Raw genomic sequence first — 12,386 nt, 5'->3', positions numbered from 1 at the left:
ATATACCAAGGAGTATCATAGTTATTAGAGGGCATAGTAGGAGATGTTGAAGTAGTGAGCATTGCAACTATGGGATTTGGAGGTTGAGGCTTGGGTTGAGAATTTGGAAACTGTGGTTGGTAGTTTAAGTTGGCTCGATGATAACAATTTAAGGTTATATGACTGAACTTCTGATTACTACTCAAAAAGTGCTATTTGATAGCTTTTAATTAATCCTTTTAAACACTTTTGAGTAGTAGTTAGTGCCTTTTAACCCAATTAGCATGTTAAGGCCCCTTTCAATCAATTCTAATCAAATTGTGTAAGTTTTGGTGTTTTTGTTAGTATTTTGATCACCAAAGCATTATGAGATTGAGGAGAGTTATATGGAATCCTTGGCAAGCAATGGGAAGCTCAGAGGCATGAAGAATCAAAGCTTTGAAGCTCTTTTGCCATAAGCAAAGTGGAAATGCAAAGGGGAAACAAAGAGAAATCAGCCATGGAGCACTCTTGATGACAGTCACTGCAGCCACTTTTGGAGCACTTCCTGATGTCCAATTTATGCATGCTATATACCATTTAAAAGCTTAGGAAGTCAACAATCCAATGCTTCAAACCGTGTACGATTTGGAACTGAAATGAGAAAGTTACAGCCTTTGGAAGGTAACTGCTCCAAGCTAAAGAAAGGAGTCAGAAAAGTGCTGCGAAATCACCATTTTGTTGCGAAGTGATTTCGCAGCCTTTTTGCACAGTGCTATGGATTTCCCCTGAAGCTTCACGCCGCGATGGAAGCCAAACACCACAAGATGTAAGCCAGCTTCACAAAGGTGTTGAATCAGCCTTTTGCTGCAAAGAAATTTCGCAGCCCTTCTTATGCATCTGCAAAATCTCGCAGACCTCATTTTCACCTGCGAAACGGTCCTGAAGCTTCCCGATAGTTGTGCACCGACTCTTTTAGATCTTTTCTTCTGATATTTTTGTGTCTAAATTTCCATTTTCTCCTTGTATTCAGCCACTCATGTAATTCCTTAGCTAGAAAGTATCCAAGGAAGGGTAAATTACCTTCCTATATAAACTCTCAGGGGGTGACTCTCGGGAGGTTGTTCCAGGAGATCCATCATAGATATATGTAAGCAACAAACAGAGCATTTGCTCTATTTCTTCTATATATTTTTGTTTTCTCTTTCATTTTCATTTTCTTGCTAGCCAAACATTTTCTGAGATGTTTTCTCAGAGGATGAGAGGCTAGGCTCTTTGTCTCTTGGAGCTAAGGTAACCGGGTGAGTTTCCTCATGCATAAATTGGAAGTTTTGTTGTTTTAGTTGTTAATGAAGAGAAAGTGTGACCCGTTAATGGTTTTTATCTTTTTAGTTAACTTAAAACTCCTTTTAATCACCTGGGCCAACACTTGGTAAGGCAAGTGATCTCCATCCATGGAGATGCACTAGTTTACCCCTTGCGAGCCTTTAGGAGGTGGCTTGAAGGTAGGATTTTCTAGAATTGCCAACACTTGGTAAGCTTTTGGACTCCAAGGAGACATCCATTAGTTATCTCTTGCAAGCTTTTGACGGGTAATCCAAGGTTAAAGATCACCTTGAATGGCAAGTGCTAGGTGAGAGGTATGAGCCATTGCAAAGTGCATCAGTGAGAGGGATTTAGTTTTTGAACCCATTAATGGGAAGCATCTGTACAACACCGGTTGGAGAAGGAACTATATGTTAATTCTCTAATGCGAGGAAAGAAACAAGTGACCGGAACTCCCTTTTTGTATGAGGAATCTGAGCCTAGTGATCTGAAACTCCAAGAAACACTTTTCTTTATAAGTAAAATCAGTTACTACTTTTTGTTAGCTTAAAACCAATCCTTTTTCATTCAAACATCTTTATGTTTTCTTTTGAAGCTAACCTTGAATTGAAAAGGCACCAATTCAGCTTTGAATTAATATCATTTATGAAGTGAAAACCCATCCCAGTGAACGATCCTAGAGCCACTATGCTATAGTAGCTTTGTCTTTGCTACCCTAGTATATGGTGTAATAGGTATAAATTTTGTTGATTAATCCCTCAATCAAGGAGCACCAGCTGGACACGAATCAGCTGAGACACCAATTAGGCATGAATCAACTTCCCACAAATTTGACATTGTGGCCTTGGTCCAAAATTTCTAGTTCCTTGTTTCTAAAACCATTTAGAAGATGATTGCAGTTGTCCTAGAGGTTTTCCAAGAATGCTAGACTGGGAGTTTGGACGAAATGACTGATAGAAATTAATAGGTTTGTTTGGAAAAGATGAATATGAACTCTGTGGGTATTTGGGAAAATTGGGTTACTGATTTTGTGAAATTTGTTTTAGTCGGAATAAGCAGTGAGGTTAACCTGAGGAAACTGAATTTGTTGTGCAGTATTCTTTTGCTCCAACCGATATTCATAAGTGTAAAGAAGACTATGAACCTCTTCTAAAGAAGGCTTATCAGATCTATTATAGATGGAGGTCACAAATCCATCATACTCTTCGGTCAATCCATTCAGGGTATGCATTAGTTTATCTCTGTAAGATAATGGCTCACTCATGGCAGAATACTTATCAAAGAATTCCTTAATACGGGCAAGATACTCAGAAATAGTAATACATGAACTCCTGAATAGACGCAAGTGTAGCAGCTAGCTCGTCCGACATCTCAACTGAACTGTTTGAACTCTGATGTGAATCTCATCTGATCAATCGACCTCCAAATCTTCTCCAAGAATGTGACTCTAAACTCAACCAACTCCTAAACTGACTCCCTACAATGCAAAAAAAAAAAAATGGATGAAGGACATGAGATAAAACTCTAAAAAAACAACCGTACAACATGCAAGCATATGGTCCTGAGATGGCAATCCGAAATTTGGATGTATGATGAGAACTCTGGAGTCATAAAGGTGTCCACTGTGAGATGGCTACAAATGTGACTAGAGAATCCCTATCAATAATCCAAGATAAAAGAGGTGTGAAGAACACACTATCACAAGATCAATACTCCATCTATAACCACATATTCTTGAATCAACCTTCAACTCGAGCTCCATAAGTGAAAAAAATGATAAGATGATCAAAGAGAATCTCTCGAAAAAGGTGTGAATGTGAAACATGTCTTTCGCATTTCTGTAATGAAAATATGAGCATCGAGTCGAAAATCGAACCAAGGATCAAACAAAGAATGAGGTACTGAGCCCATGATAGATGTACAGTGTAAAATGAGGATCAATGAACATATCCCAAAGCATCAAGTGAGTGACAACAAAGTGAAGGGGTGTGTCGAGCCAAGAAATGAGAACGAAAACCCTAAAGAGAAAACATACTAAACTCATCGAGTGAAAAAAATAAACTAAGGCGACAAGACAAAAGGTGATCCAACCGATACTCAAACTCATACCGATCTCTGAGCACTCTCAACTGGAGACTAAAAAGAGGAAGTGTCGAATCTGAACTATGACCATAGAGGCTCTAAAAACCCTTAGATGCACCCACGTGTAGGGAGGAAGTCCCAATCGAAGGATCTATGGCTCAACTCAACCTACGAGGTCAAGGTGGCTCTAAATGGATATGGGTGGACTTTAAAAGATCCCTAACAGAAGCGATCATACCCTCCAATGGTACACAACCTTCTGCATGCCTCTGAAGAGACAGGGCGTTTCCATGCAAGGTGGTCATCACCTCCACACATGCACTGCCTCAACATCCCAGGGGGTTTCCTATGGTGAAACCTCTCAAAACTCTCAACTCTCAATGGTCAGCTAGAGTGCGCAGTGAGGGTGTGGGTGCATCCAAAAACCCTATGAAGATAAAACAGGAAGATGAAACACACTCATCGCATAAATATCCATGAAACCTAGCTTCAGGCTATATAGGTCTTCAATGATCGGACTCCAATCGACACAATGTGTCGGTCACCTCCAAAATGCTCTCAAACATCGATATACCCGTCATTAGACCCTACTCCTAATCTCTGGCTCGGTCAAAGTACTAAACACACACAAGGCCTCACACTTGCAAAAGTGAGAACTAGAATGAAGGGAATGACCGAAACCAAGAGAATTAGAGGTAAAGGGATAGATGTGCGGCCCACATGGACAAACGACATGTAATCACACAAAAAGAGGGCAGTCATGCAACATACAGTCAAGCAGAGTATATAATATATCTCTCATGCACACATACAAACTATGGGGATCAGGATAAATAGTGATACGAACATCATGCTCAAAGACGATCAAGAGAATACATAAGCCAGTGAATCAACATGTCAAGTCAAGTGATATACAATGGTATGTCTATACATGTGAAGTGATTAGAACAAACATGGCAAAATTAGAGTCACTATGCTAAACAATGTAAGTTAATCGATTAATACAACCGACATATCAATGTCTCAAACGAACATGGCAATGAAGCACAAAAGAAATAGATATCTCAGAATCCTCAACCAAGACAAATCTATCATCATAATCAGCATGTCAAATGTCTCAAATAAATATATCAATGAAACACAAAAAGAATTGCTATATTAGAATCCTTAATCAAGATAAATCAATCGTCATGACCAACATGTCGATGTCCCGAATGAAAACGACAACCATGCATGCATCCAATGACATCAAGAACCCTCAATGTGCAGTCAAGAGATAGGTATCCACTTATCGACCCATCAAATGCCACATTTGCTTCATCCTAAGTTCAAGTTTGACCCTCTAAACGATCCCCAGCGAAGTTGCCATTTTGTAGACCTCGCATTTCGGCTCATGCGTTTCCACTCGATGGCGAGCTCGATTTTTATTTGAAAAATGATTTTATTTATTAAGAAAATAACTTGGAGTCGCCACTTATTTTTGTTTTATTTTTATTAAGACCCCACGACATGACATCTTCTTTATGTGAACTTCAATCACTTTTGTTGAAAGTTAAAACTTCTCTTTTTAGTTTTTAGTCTACCCACTTCTAATGTCACCACCACCTCCCACCTACCACCTACAACTTCTTCTAATATCCTCTTCTGTTGTTCAAATAACCTCCCAATAGAAATTATAGAGATAAAGTAAACTATAATTATCTTATCTTAATTCATCCTTAATAGAAAAATATAACTAATTAATCAAAAGGAATGTCCTAATGTAATGCAAAAATGCATGACGAGAAAATATAAATTTGAAGAGCATTTGCCTCATGAATATATAAATATTTATAATGATAGTACATGGAAATCATTTTTTAGAAGGTTAAATTTGATATTCATAAAATTACAAAGAAACCCATTATTAATGTTATCTAAATAATATCATCTAATATTTAGGTTATATTTAGTTTTTGAAAGATTTGAGAAAAAATGTAAAGGGAGAAAAATAAAAAAAAATAAAAAAATAAAATTAATAAATTATTTTTATACACTATTTTAAATTCATTTTATTTATTTTAATTTTTTATATAAATATTAAATAATTTAAAAATACATTAATATATAATTAATTTTTATTTTATTTTATTTTATTTTATATTTTTTATAACACAATCAGAATACTTTTTTTTTTTTCCAACTTACTCATAAATATGTTTACATCCCATGTACATAAGTTAGGCCCACAAAAAATAGCCTAATCTCTACTCCCGTTTTTGTCGTCTTCCTATAGATCTATTTAATTAATAAGGAGAAAGTATAGAATTTATACCCCTCCAACTTTAAGTATCAAAGAAAGAAATAATAGCTTGATTCATTCTAAAAAAATTTAGATTTTAAAAAATGGAAAATGTTAACATTCATCTTTTCATCTAATACAAATTATTAAATCGGCCAAAGATTTGTCCAGAGAAAAGTTGATTGGCTTTGTCCTATTTCAATATCAAACATATGATAAGTTCACACCACGGCACCGCCTTTGACAAGTCAAAAGTATGACTTATTAGGCCCACTCCACGTGACTTCTGCTATCATCCTCTCACTAGCCTATCTGGTATTCTCTCTCACAATTCTCTCAACTTCTCCTTCTCTTACCATACTTTGTTAGCGTTCTGCAGTTTGAGTTCTTCAAAAAATGGCTGAACAAATCCCATTCAATATTATAGCTGACGTTTTAACCAAGTTAGGCTCCTCGGCTATTCAACAAATTGGATCTGCGTTTGGTATGGCAAAGGAGTTGACGAAGCTTACGAATAAACTGACCACCATCAAAGGTGTACTGGTTGATGCTGAGAAGAGGCAGGAGGAGAGCGATGCAGTAAAAGCATGGGTGAGGAGGCTCAAAGATGTTGTGTATGATGCTGATGACTTGTTGGATGACTTTGCAACCCATCAGCTGCAGCGTGGGGGAGTAGCAAGGCAGGTCAGTGACTTCTTCTCATCTTCGAATCAACTCGTATTTAGTTTTAAGATGAGTAGTAGGGTCAAGAATATCAAAGAAGAGGTTGATGAAATTGTAAAAGAAATGAATCTGCTAAATCTTGTTCAAGGGAACATAGTTCAGAGGGAGGTGGAGAGTAGTTGGAGAGAGACTCACTCATTTGTGTTGACCTCTGAAATTGTGGGAAGAGAAGAAAACAAAGAGGAGATAATAAAGTCGTTGGTGTCATCTGATAATCAAGAAATTCTTTCCATGGTTGCCATTGTTGGATTGGGGGTTGGGTAAGACCACCCTTGCCCAGTTGGTGTACAATGATGAGAAAGTGGTGCAATATTTTGAGCCTAGAATATGGGTTTGCGTTTCTGATAATTTTGATGTGAAGTCGTTGGTTAAAAAAATCTTAAAAGAAGTGTGTGAGCAAGATGTAGAATGGTTGGAGTTGAATGGTTTAAAAAATCTCCTTCATAAAAGAATTAGTCAAAAGAGATGCTTGCTAGTCCTGGACGATGTTTGGAATGAAAATCCTGAAAAATGGGATCAATTGAAAAGTTTGTGGATGGTTGTTGGAAGGGGGAGTAAAATTTTGGTGACCACCCGACTTAGTAAAGTCGCATCAATAATGGGAATTAATTCTCCCTTTTTTTTGGAAGGATTGAAAGACAGCCTGGCTTGGGATTTATTTTCAAAAATAGCATTCACAGAAGAACCAGAGAAAGTGCATCCAAAGTTGGTGGAAATAGGAAAAGAAATTGTAAATATGTGTAAGGGAGTTCCGCTTGTCATCAAAACACTGGGAGCCATATTGCGCCTGAAAACAGAAGAAAGTCATTGGCTGTCCATAAAAAATAATAGAAATTTGCTATCACTAGGAGCTGGAAATGGTAATGTTTTATCAGTGTTGAAGTTAAGCTACAATGATTTGCCAATCTATTTGAAGCAATGTTTTACTTATTGTGCGTTATTTCCAAAAGATTATAAAATTGAGAAAAACATGTTGGTGCAATTATGGATGGCACATGGTTATATTCAACCTTTAGATGAGAAAGTAGGACATCAATATTTTGAGGAATTATTGTCAAGATCATTGTTGGAGAAGTTTAGAAACGATGCTTTTAATAATATATTGAGTTGTGAAATGCATGATCTCATGCATGACCTTGCACAATCAGTTACAGGATCTGAAGTCCTTATTTTTGAAGATGATGTGAAGGAGATCCCGAAAGAAGTTCGTCATGTATCGTTGTTTAATTCGATGAATCTCAAGTTGAAGGCTTTAAGGGTAAAACACATAAGGACCTTTTTAAGCATTCCAATACGTGGGTACAAAGATGATTCAATTCCAAATATATATTTTTCGAGTTTTAAGTGTTTACGTGTGTTGAGCTTAAATGGATTCAAAGTAAAGGAGGTACCGAAATCTCTAGGTAAATTGAGTCATCTAAGATATCTCGATCTCTCCCACAATAAGTTTGAGGTACTCCCAAATAGTATTACAAGGTTAAAAAATTTACAAACACTAAAGCTTATTGGATGTTATGTGTTAAAAGAAATGCCCAAAGATATGAGACAATTGATCAATCTTAGGCACTGGGAGTATGACGGCTATTTGAGTATGCCATGTGGAATAGGAAAGTTGACTATGCTTCAAAGCCTGCCACTATTTGTCGTTGGAAATGAGAGAGGGGTTGGTAGATTGAGTGAATTGAAAGGGCTTAACAACCTCAAAGGTAAGCTAAGGATTCAAAAACTCGAAAATGTGAGGGATGTCGTGGACGAATCCGACAAAGCAAATTTGAGGGAAAAAAAATACATTCGGATCTTGGGCTTGGGATGGGAGAGCCGATCAGCTCAGTCTGGCAGGGATGCTGAGAAACTGATGGAAGGCCTACACCCACCTCCAAGCCTGGAGGAGCTCAGAATAGGACGTTATGGAGGTATGGGGTTTCCGAGTTGGATGAGGAATGGTGTGTTGAGTCAACTCAAGTCCCTAGAGCTTGTTGATCTGTCGGAGGTGGAGTACTTGGGGTGTTCATCAGAAGGGACATTCTTCTCATGTCTTGAAAAACTCCTTCTCATTCAAATGCAAAAGTTGAAGGAATTGTGGAGGAGGGACACAACACACCCACCTCCTTCATGCCCTCGTCTTTCACATTTACAGATCGAATGCTGTATAGTGTTGGCATCCTTAGAACTGCATTCATTTCCTCTTCTTTCTAAGTTAGAGATCTCTGGTTGCCCTAAGCTGACATCCTTACTACTGCCTCTATCTCTTGATTCTCCTCTTTCTAGTTTACATATCTTCAATTGTCCTGACTTGGCATCCTTGAATTTGCATTCATATCCTCTTCTTTCTAGTTTAAATATCAGCTGTTGTGGTGAGCTCACGTCCTTACTAGTGCCTCCATCTCCTCTTCTTTCACAATTTAATATCAGCTCCTGTGATAAGTTGGCATCCTTGGAACTGCATTCTTCTCTTCTTTCTCACTTATGGATCTATGACTGCCCTAAGCTAACATCCTTGCTACTGCCTCCATCTCCTCGTTCAGAATTATCCATCTTGCATTGCGGTGATTTGGCATACTTGGAACTGCCATCACTTTCACAATTATGTATTGAGGATTGTGGTCACTTGGCATCCTTGAAATTGTCTTCGTCTCCTCTTCTTTCTAGTTTAACCATCTCTCATTGCCCTGAGCTCACAACTATGCAATTGTCTTCATTACCTTGTCTTAAAACACTAAAACTGTGTAACGTGAGAGAAAGGGTATTCCGGCCGTTAATGCTTGTCACTGATTCGTCACTGGAGTCTCTGTATATGGAGGGCATACATGATATGGAATCTCTCAGACGTGAGCTGCTTGCACATGCTTCAACTCTTCAACGTCTCTCAATTAAAAAATGTTATGGTTTGGCAACATTACCACACTGGATAAGCAGCCTCACCTCACTTACAGAGCTTGATATACGTGATTGTAAGCAGATAGCAGAAAGATGTCGAAGGGAAACAGGTGAAGACTGGCCCCAGATTGCTCATATCCCACAGATTTATATCAAAGATGGTGAAGAGTGAATTCATCCAGAATGTTATTGTAGGTCCGAAATCCCTCAACTTCACTCTCAATTTATTACCTTACATGCAAAATGCTCTGTTTTCATTTTGCTTTGGCACTTCTTTATTTTTGCTTCTTATATGTTTGTCAAAATGCTCAGATCGGAAAGTTCGAAAAATTTTCTATCTAACCAATTGGTCGTACTGTGTACTAAACTAATCATTTTACTTTGAGTTCTACTCTTAAGAGTTTTACGAAATACTGAGGTCTGATTTAAATATTATTTGTCTCAGATTTTACCTTCCTAAAGAAGCTTATGATTGGCCTAATGCCCACAGGAGACCAGTCTTGAATTGGCCTAAAATTTCACATGGCCCACAAATTATCTCTTAGATGACTCATGAAGAAAGGAATTTTTCTCTCTTTTCAATTCTTCTCCCATTATCAATGGTTGCATCAGCATTGATTTTCCACACTCCTTGTCTTCTCTATGCTCTCTGTGTATGTATTAGCATAGACAAATCAGTAGTATATTCCTATGCTTTATACTATTTTACAAAATATCACTCAAACTGAAGCACAGCATAGACAAGAACACTTGATTATTATGTCAACCATTGATAGAGTTAGCAATTTAGCATAGAGAAAATAAAATGTTCCATTGATATTATGGTTTAGTTGTCATGTATTATTATTTAGTTGAACTTTTGTGGCCTTAAAGCATGCTTGTAATTAGTCAAGTTTGAAAATTGTATCTTTAAAGATATCAATTCCTAAAAATGATCTTACTATTTTGTGTTTGGAAATTTCTCAGATTAACTATTTTATTGCAGATGTAATTGCTGCAAATTCAATGTAAAAAATGGATAATGGTGGGGCTTGGACACCTCTATCAGTGGATGCAATATTTGATCACCTTTGAGAGCCTGAATAAATATTGCAGAGAGCATTTTGCAGAATAATGAGCTGGTGCCTCCACTATTAGGGCTTTGAAATGTTAACATTCTGGAAATCCTTACAATCATCAATTTCTCTTGTTTTGCAACTTAATCAGACTAGAAGATGGCCTGGTATCTCTTAATGAGCTTGAAAATGTTGTTGGCCTTGAATTGAAATCACTGCCAGGAGGGATGTGTCACTCAACACTTCAATTTTCCCAAAATTGATATTGACTAGCAATGGTACCTGATTCATATAGGATTTCTGTTCTTTAATTGAAGCGTGTCATGTACAATATATTTCAGGTTTGCAATCCAATGTTCTGTCCTGTGTTTAACAGCTTCAATTTTTATTATATTACTGTCTATACGTTTGATTAAATGCTTAGATCACTTAGTTTTTGAAAATTTTGCATCTTCAAATCATGTACAATTAGACAAGTCATTAATTGGTAATTTAGGACCAACCTAATCATTATACTTTTTCACATTCTAAGAGTTTGGCAAAATGTTAGGGTTGATTTAATCAATATTTTCTTGCAGATTTTACCTTGCTTAAGAACTTCTGATTGTTCATAGACACAAAGGTGTCTCATATCCCAATGTAAAAAAGGATGATGGTTATGGGCTGAATATTGCCCATGCCTTGGGAACAAGCTTTTGAGGGCTGGTGAAAAGGAAAGGGCTCCATTCACTTACAACATAAACTCTCCTCTGCTATCAATTGACAACATCACTAGACTAGATAGGAAGCCTTACAATACTTATGGAGCTCTGGATTCATCCTTGCCCTTAATTGACATTGCTACTAGAAGAGATGCATTCCCTCAATACCCCACAGAGACTTATCATTTGGGACTATTGTAGTTAGACAGCCTCATATCATTTACATGCCTTGAGATTAGTCACTACCAGAAATTCATTTCTACTACATGACCGAGCAGCAAGGACCTTTCCTCTCTTTTCAATTCAGGTGTGCTATCAGACATAAATTTCAGTAAATCCTCCTCTAACCTTTGTTAGCTGCACCATCATTGTTTGTACTTTGTGCTATTGATCTATTAAGAATGTCAGTCATCTATAATTTTGTTTATTGATGGATCATGTCAAGCAAAACTTTTTTATACTACTTGTCTTATCTTTGCTTTCTATGCATGTACTAGCATAAACAAAATAGTGGTCTATTGCTATGATTTGTACTAATTTCTAAAATATCGCTCTAACTAAAACACAACATGGACAAAAACACTTGATTATTATGTCAGCCATTGATAGCATTAGCATAAACAAAAACAGTAGTCCATTGATATTATGATTTAGTTGTCATTTATCATAATTTAGTCAAACTTTCTTGGCTTGAAAGAATGCTTGTAATTAGTAGAGTTTGAAAATCTTATCTTTAAAGATGTCAATTTTAATGTTATGTCTTTTCATAATTTCTTGCTAAAGCAAACTTGCTATTTTGTGTTTGCATTCTTCATGTTTGGAAACTTCTTAGATGAACTATTTTATTGCAGATGTAATTGTTGTTACTGAATGTACAAGGAATAATGGTGGGGCTTGGACATCTCTATGAGGGGATTCAATATTTCATCACCTTTGATACCTTAAATAAATGTTGCAGTGAGCTTCTTTTGTCAGATAAGGATGAGGTTGGCCTGAAAATTGCAAGAACTCCGAAGCATGAGTTGGTGTCTCCAGTATTGAGGCCTGGAAATGTTACTATTCTTGAAATTCTTAAAATCGTCAACTGCTCTTGCTTAGCAACTTTATGAGACTGGATGGATAGCTTCACATCTCTTGATGAGCTTCAAAATCCTATTGGCCCTGAATTGAAATCCCTGCTAAATGAGGGATACGCCCCTCAGCACTTCAATGTTCCTGAAATTGATATTGACCATCAACGAATGATCATAAAGGATTTTTATTCTTTAATTCGATTTCCTAAACTCATCACAATTAATTTTGAAAGATGTTTAATATGCTCGACTCTGCCATGCTTTGTTTGAATTCCTCGCCTCAAGTCTCTTCAGCTTGATGATCAGGAAA

The 12,386-nt window shown here is 37.0% G+C and overlaps 1 pseudogene; it reads left to right on the top strand.

Moving 5' to 3' along the window:
* The first annotated feature begins 5,888 nt into the window (after positions 1-5,888).
* On the top strand, positions 5,889-10,444 carry LOC117908875 (annotated as a pseudogene).
* Positions 10,445-12,386: the final 1,942 nt, after the last annotated feature.

The sequence above is a fragment of the Vitis riparia genome, chromosome 19, assembly GCF_004353265.1.
Source record: "Vitis riparia cultivar Riparia Gloire de Montpellier isolate 1030 chromosome 19, EGFV_Vit.rip_1.0, whole genome shotgun sequence".
Classification (NCBI taxonomy): domain Eukaryota; kingdom Viridiplantae; phylum Streptophyta; class Magnoliopsida; order Vitales; family Vitaceae; genus Vitis; species Vitis riparia.
The sequence above is the reverse complement of the archived record's forward strand: the minus strand, read 5'-3'. Positions and strand labels throughout refer to the sequence as shown.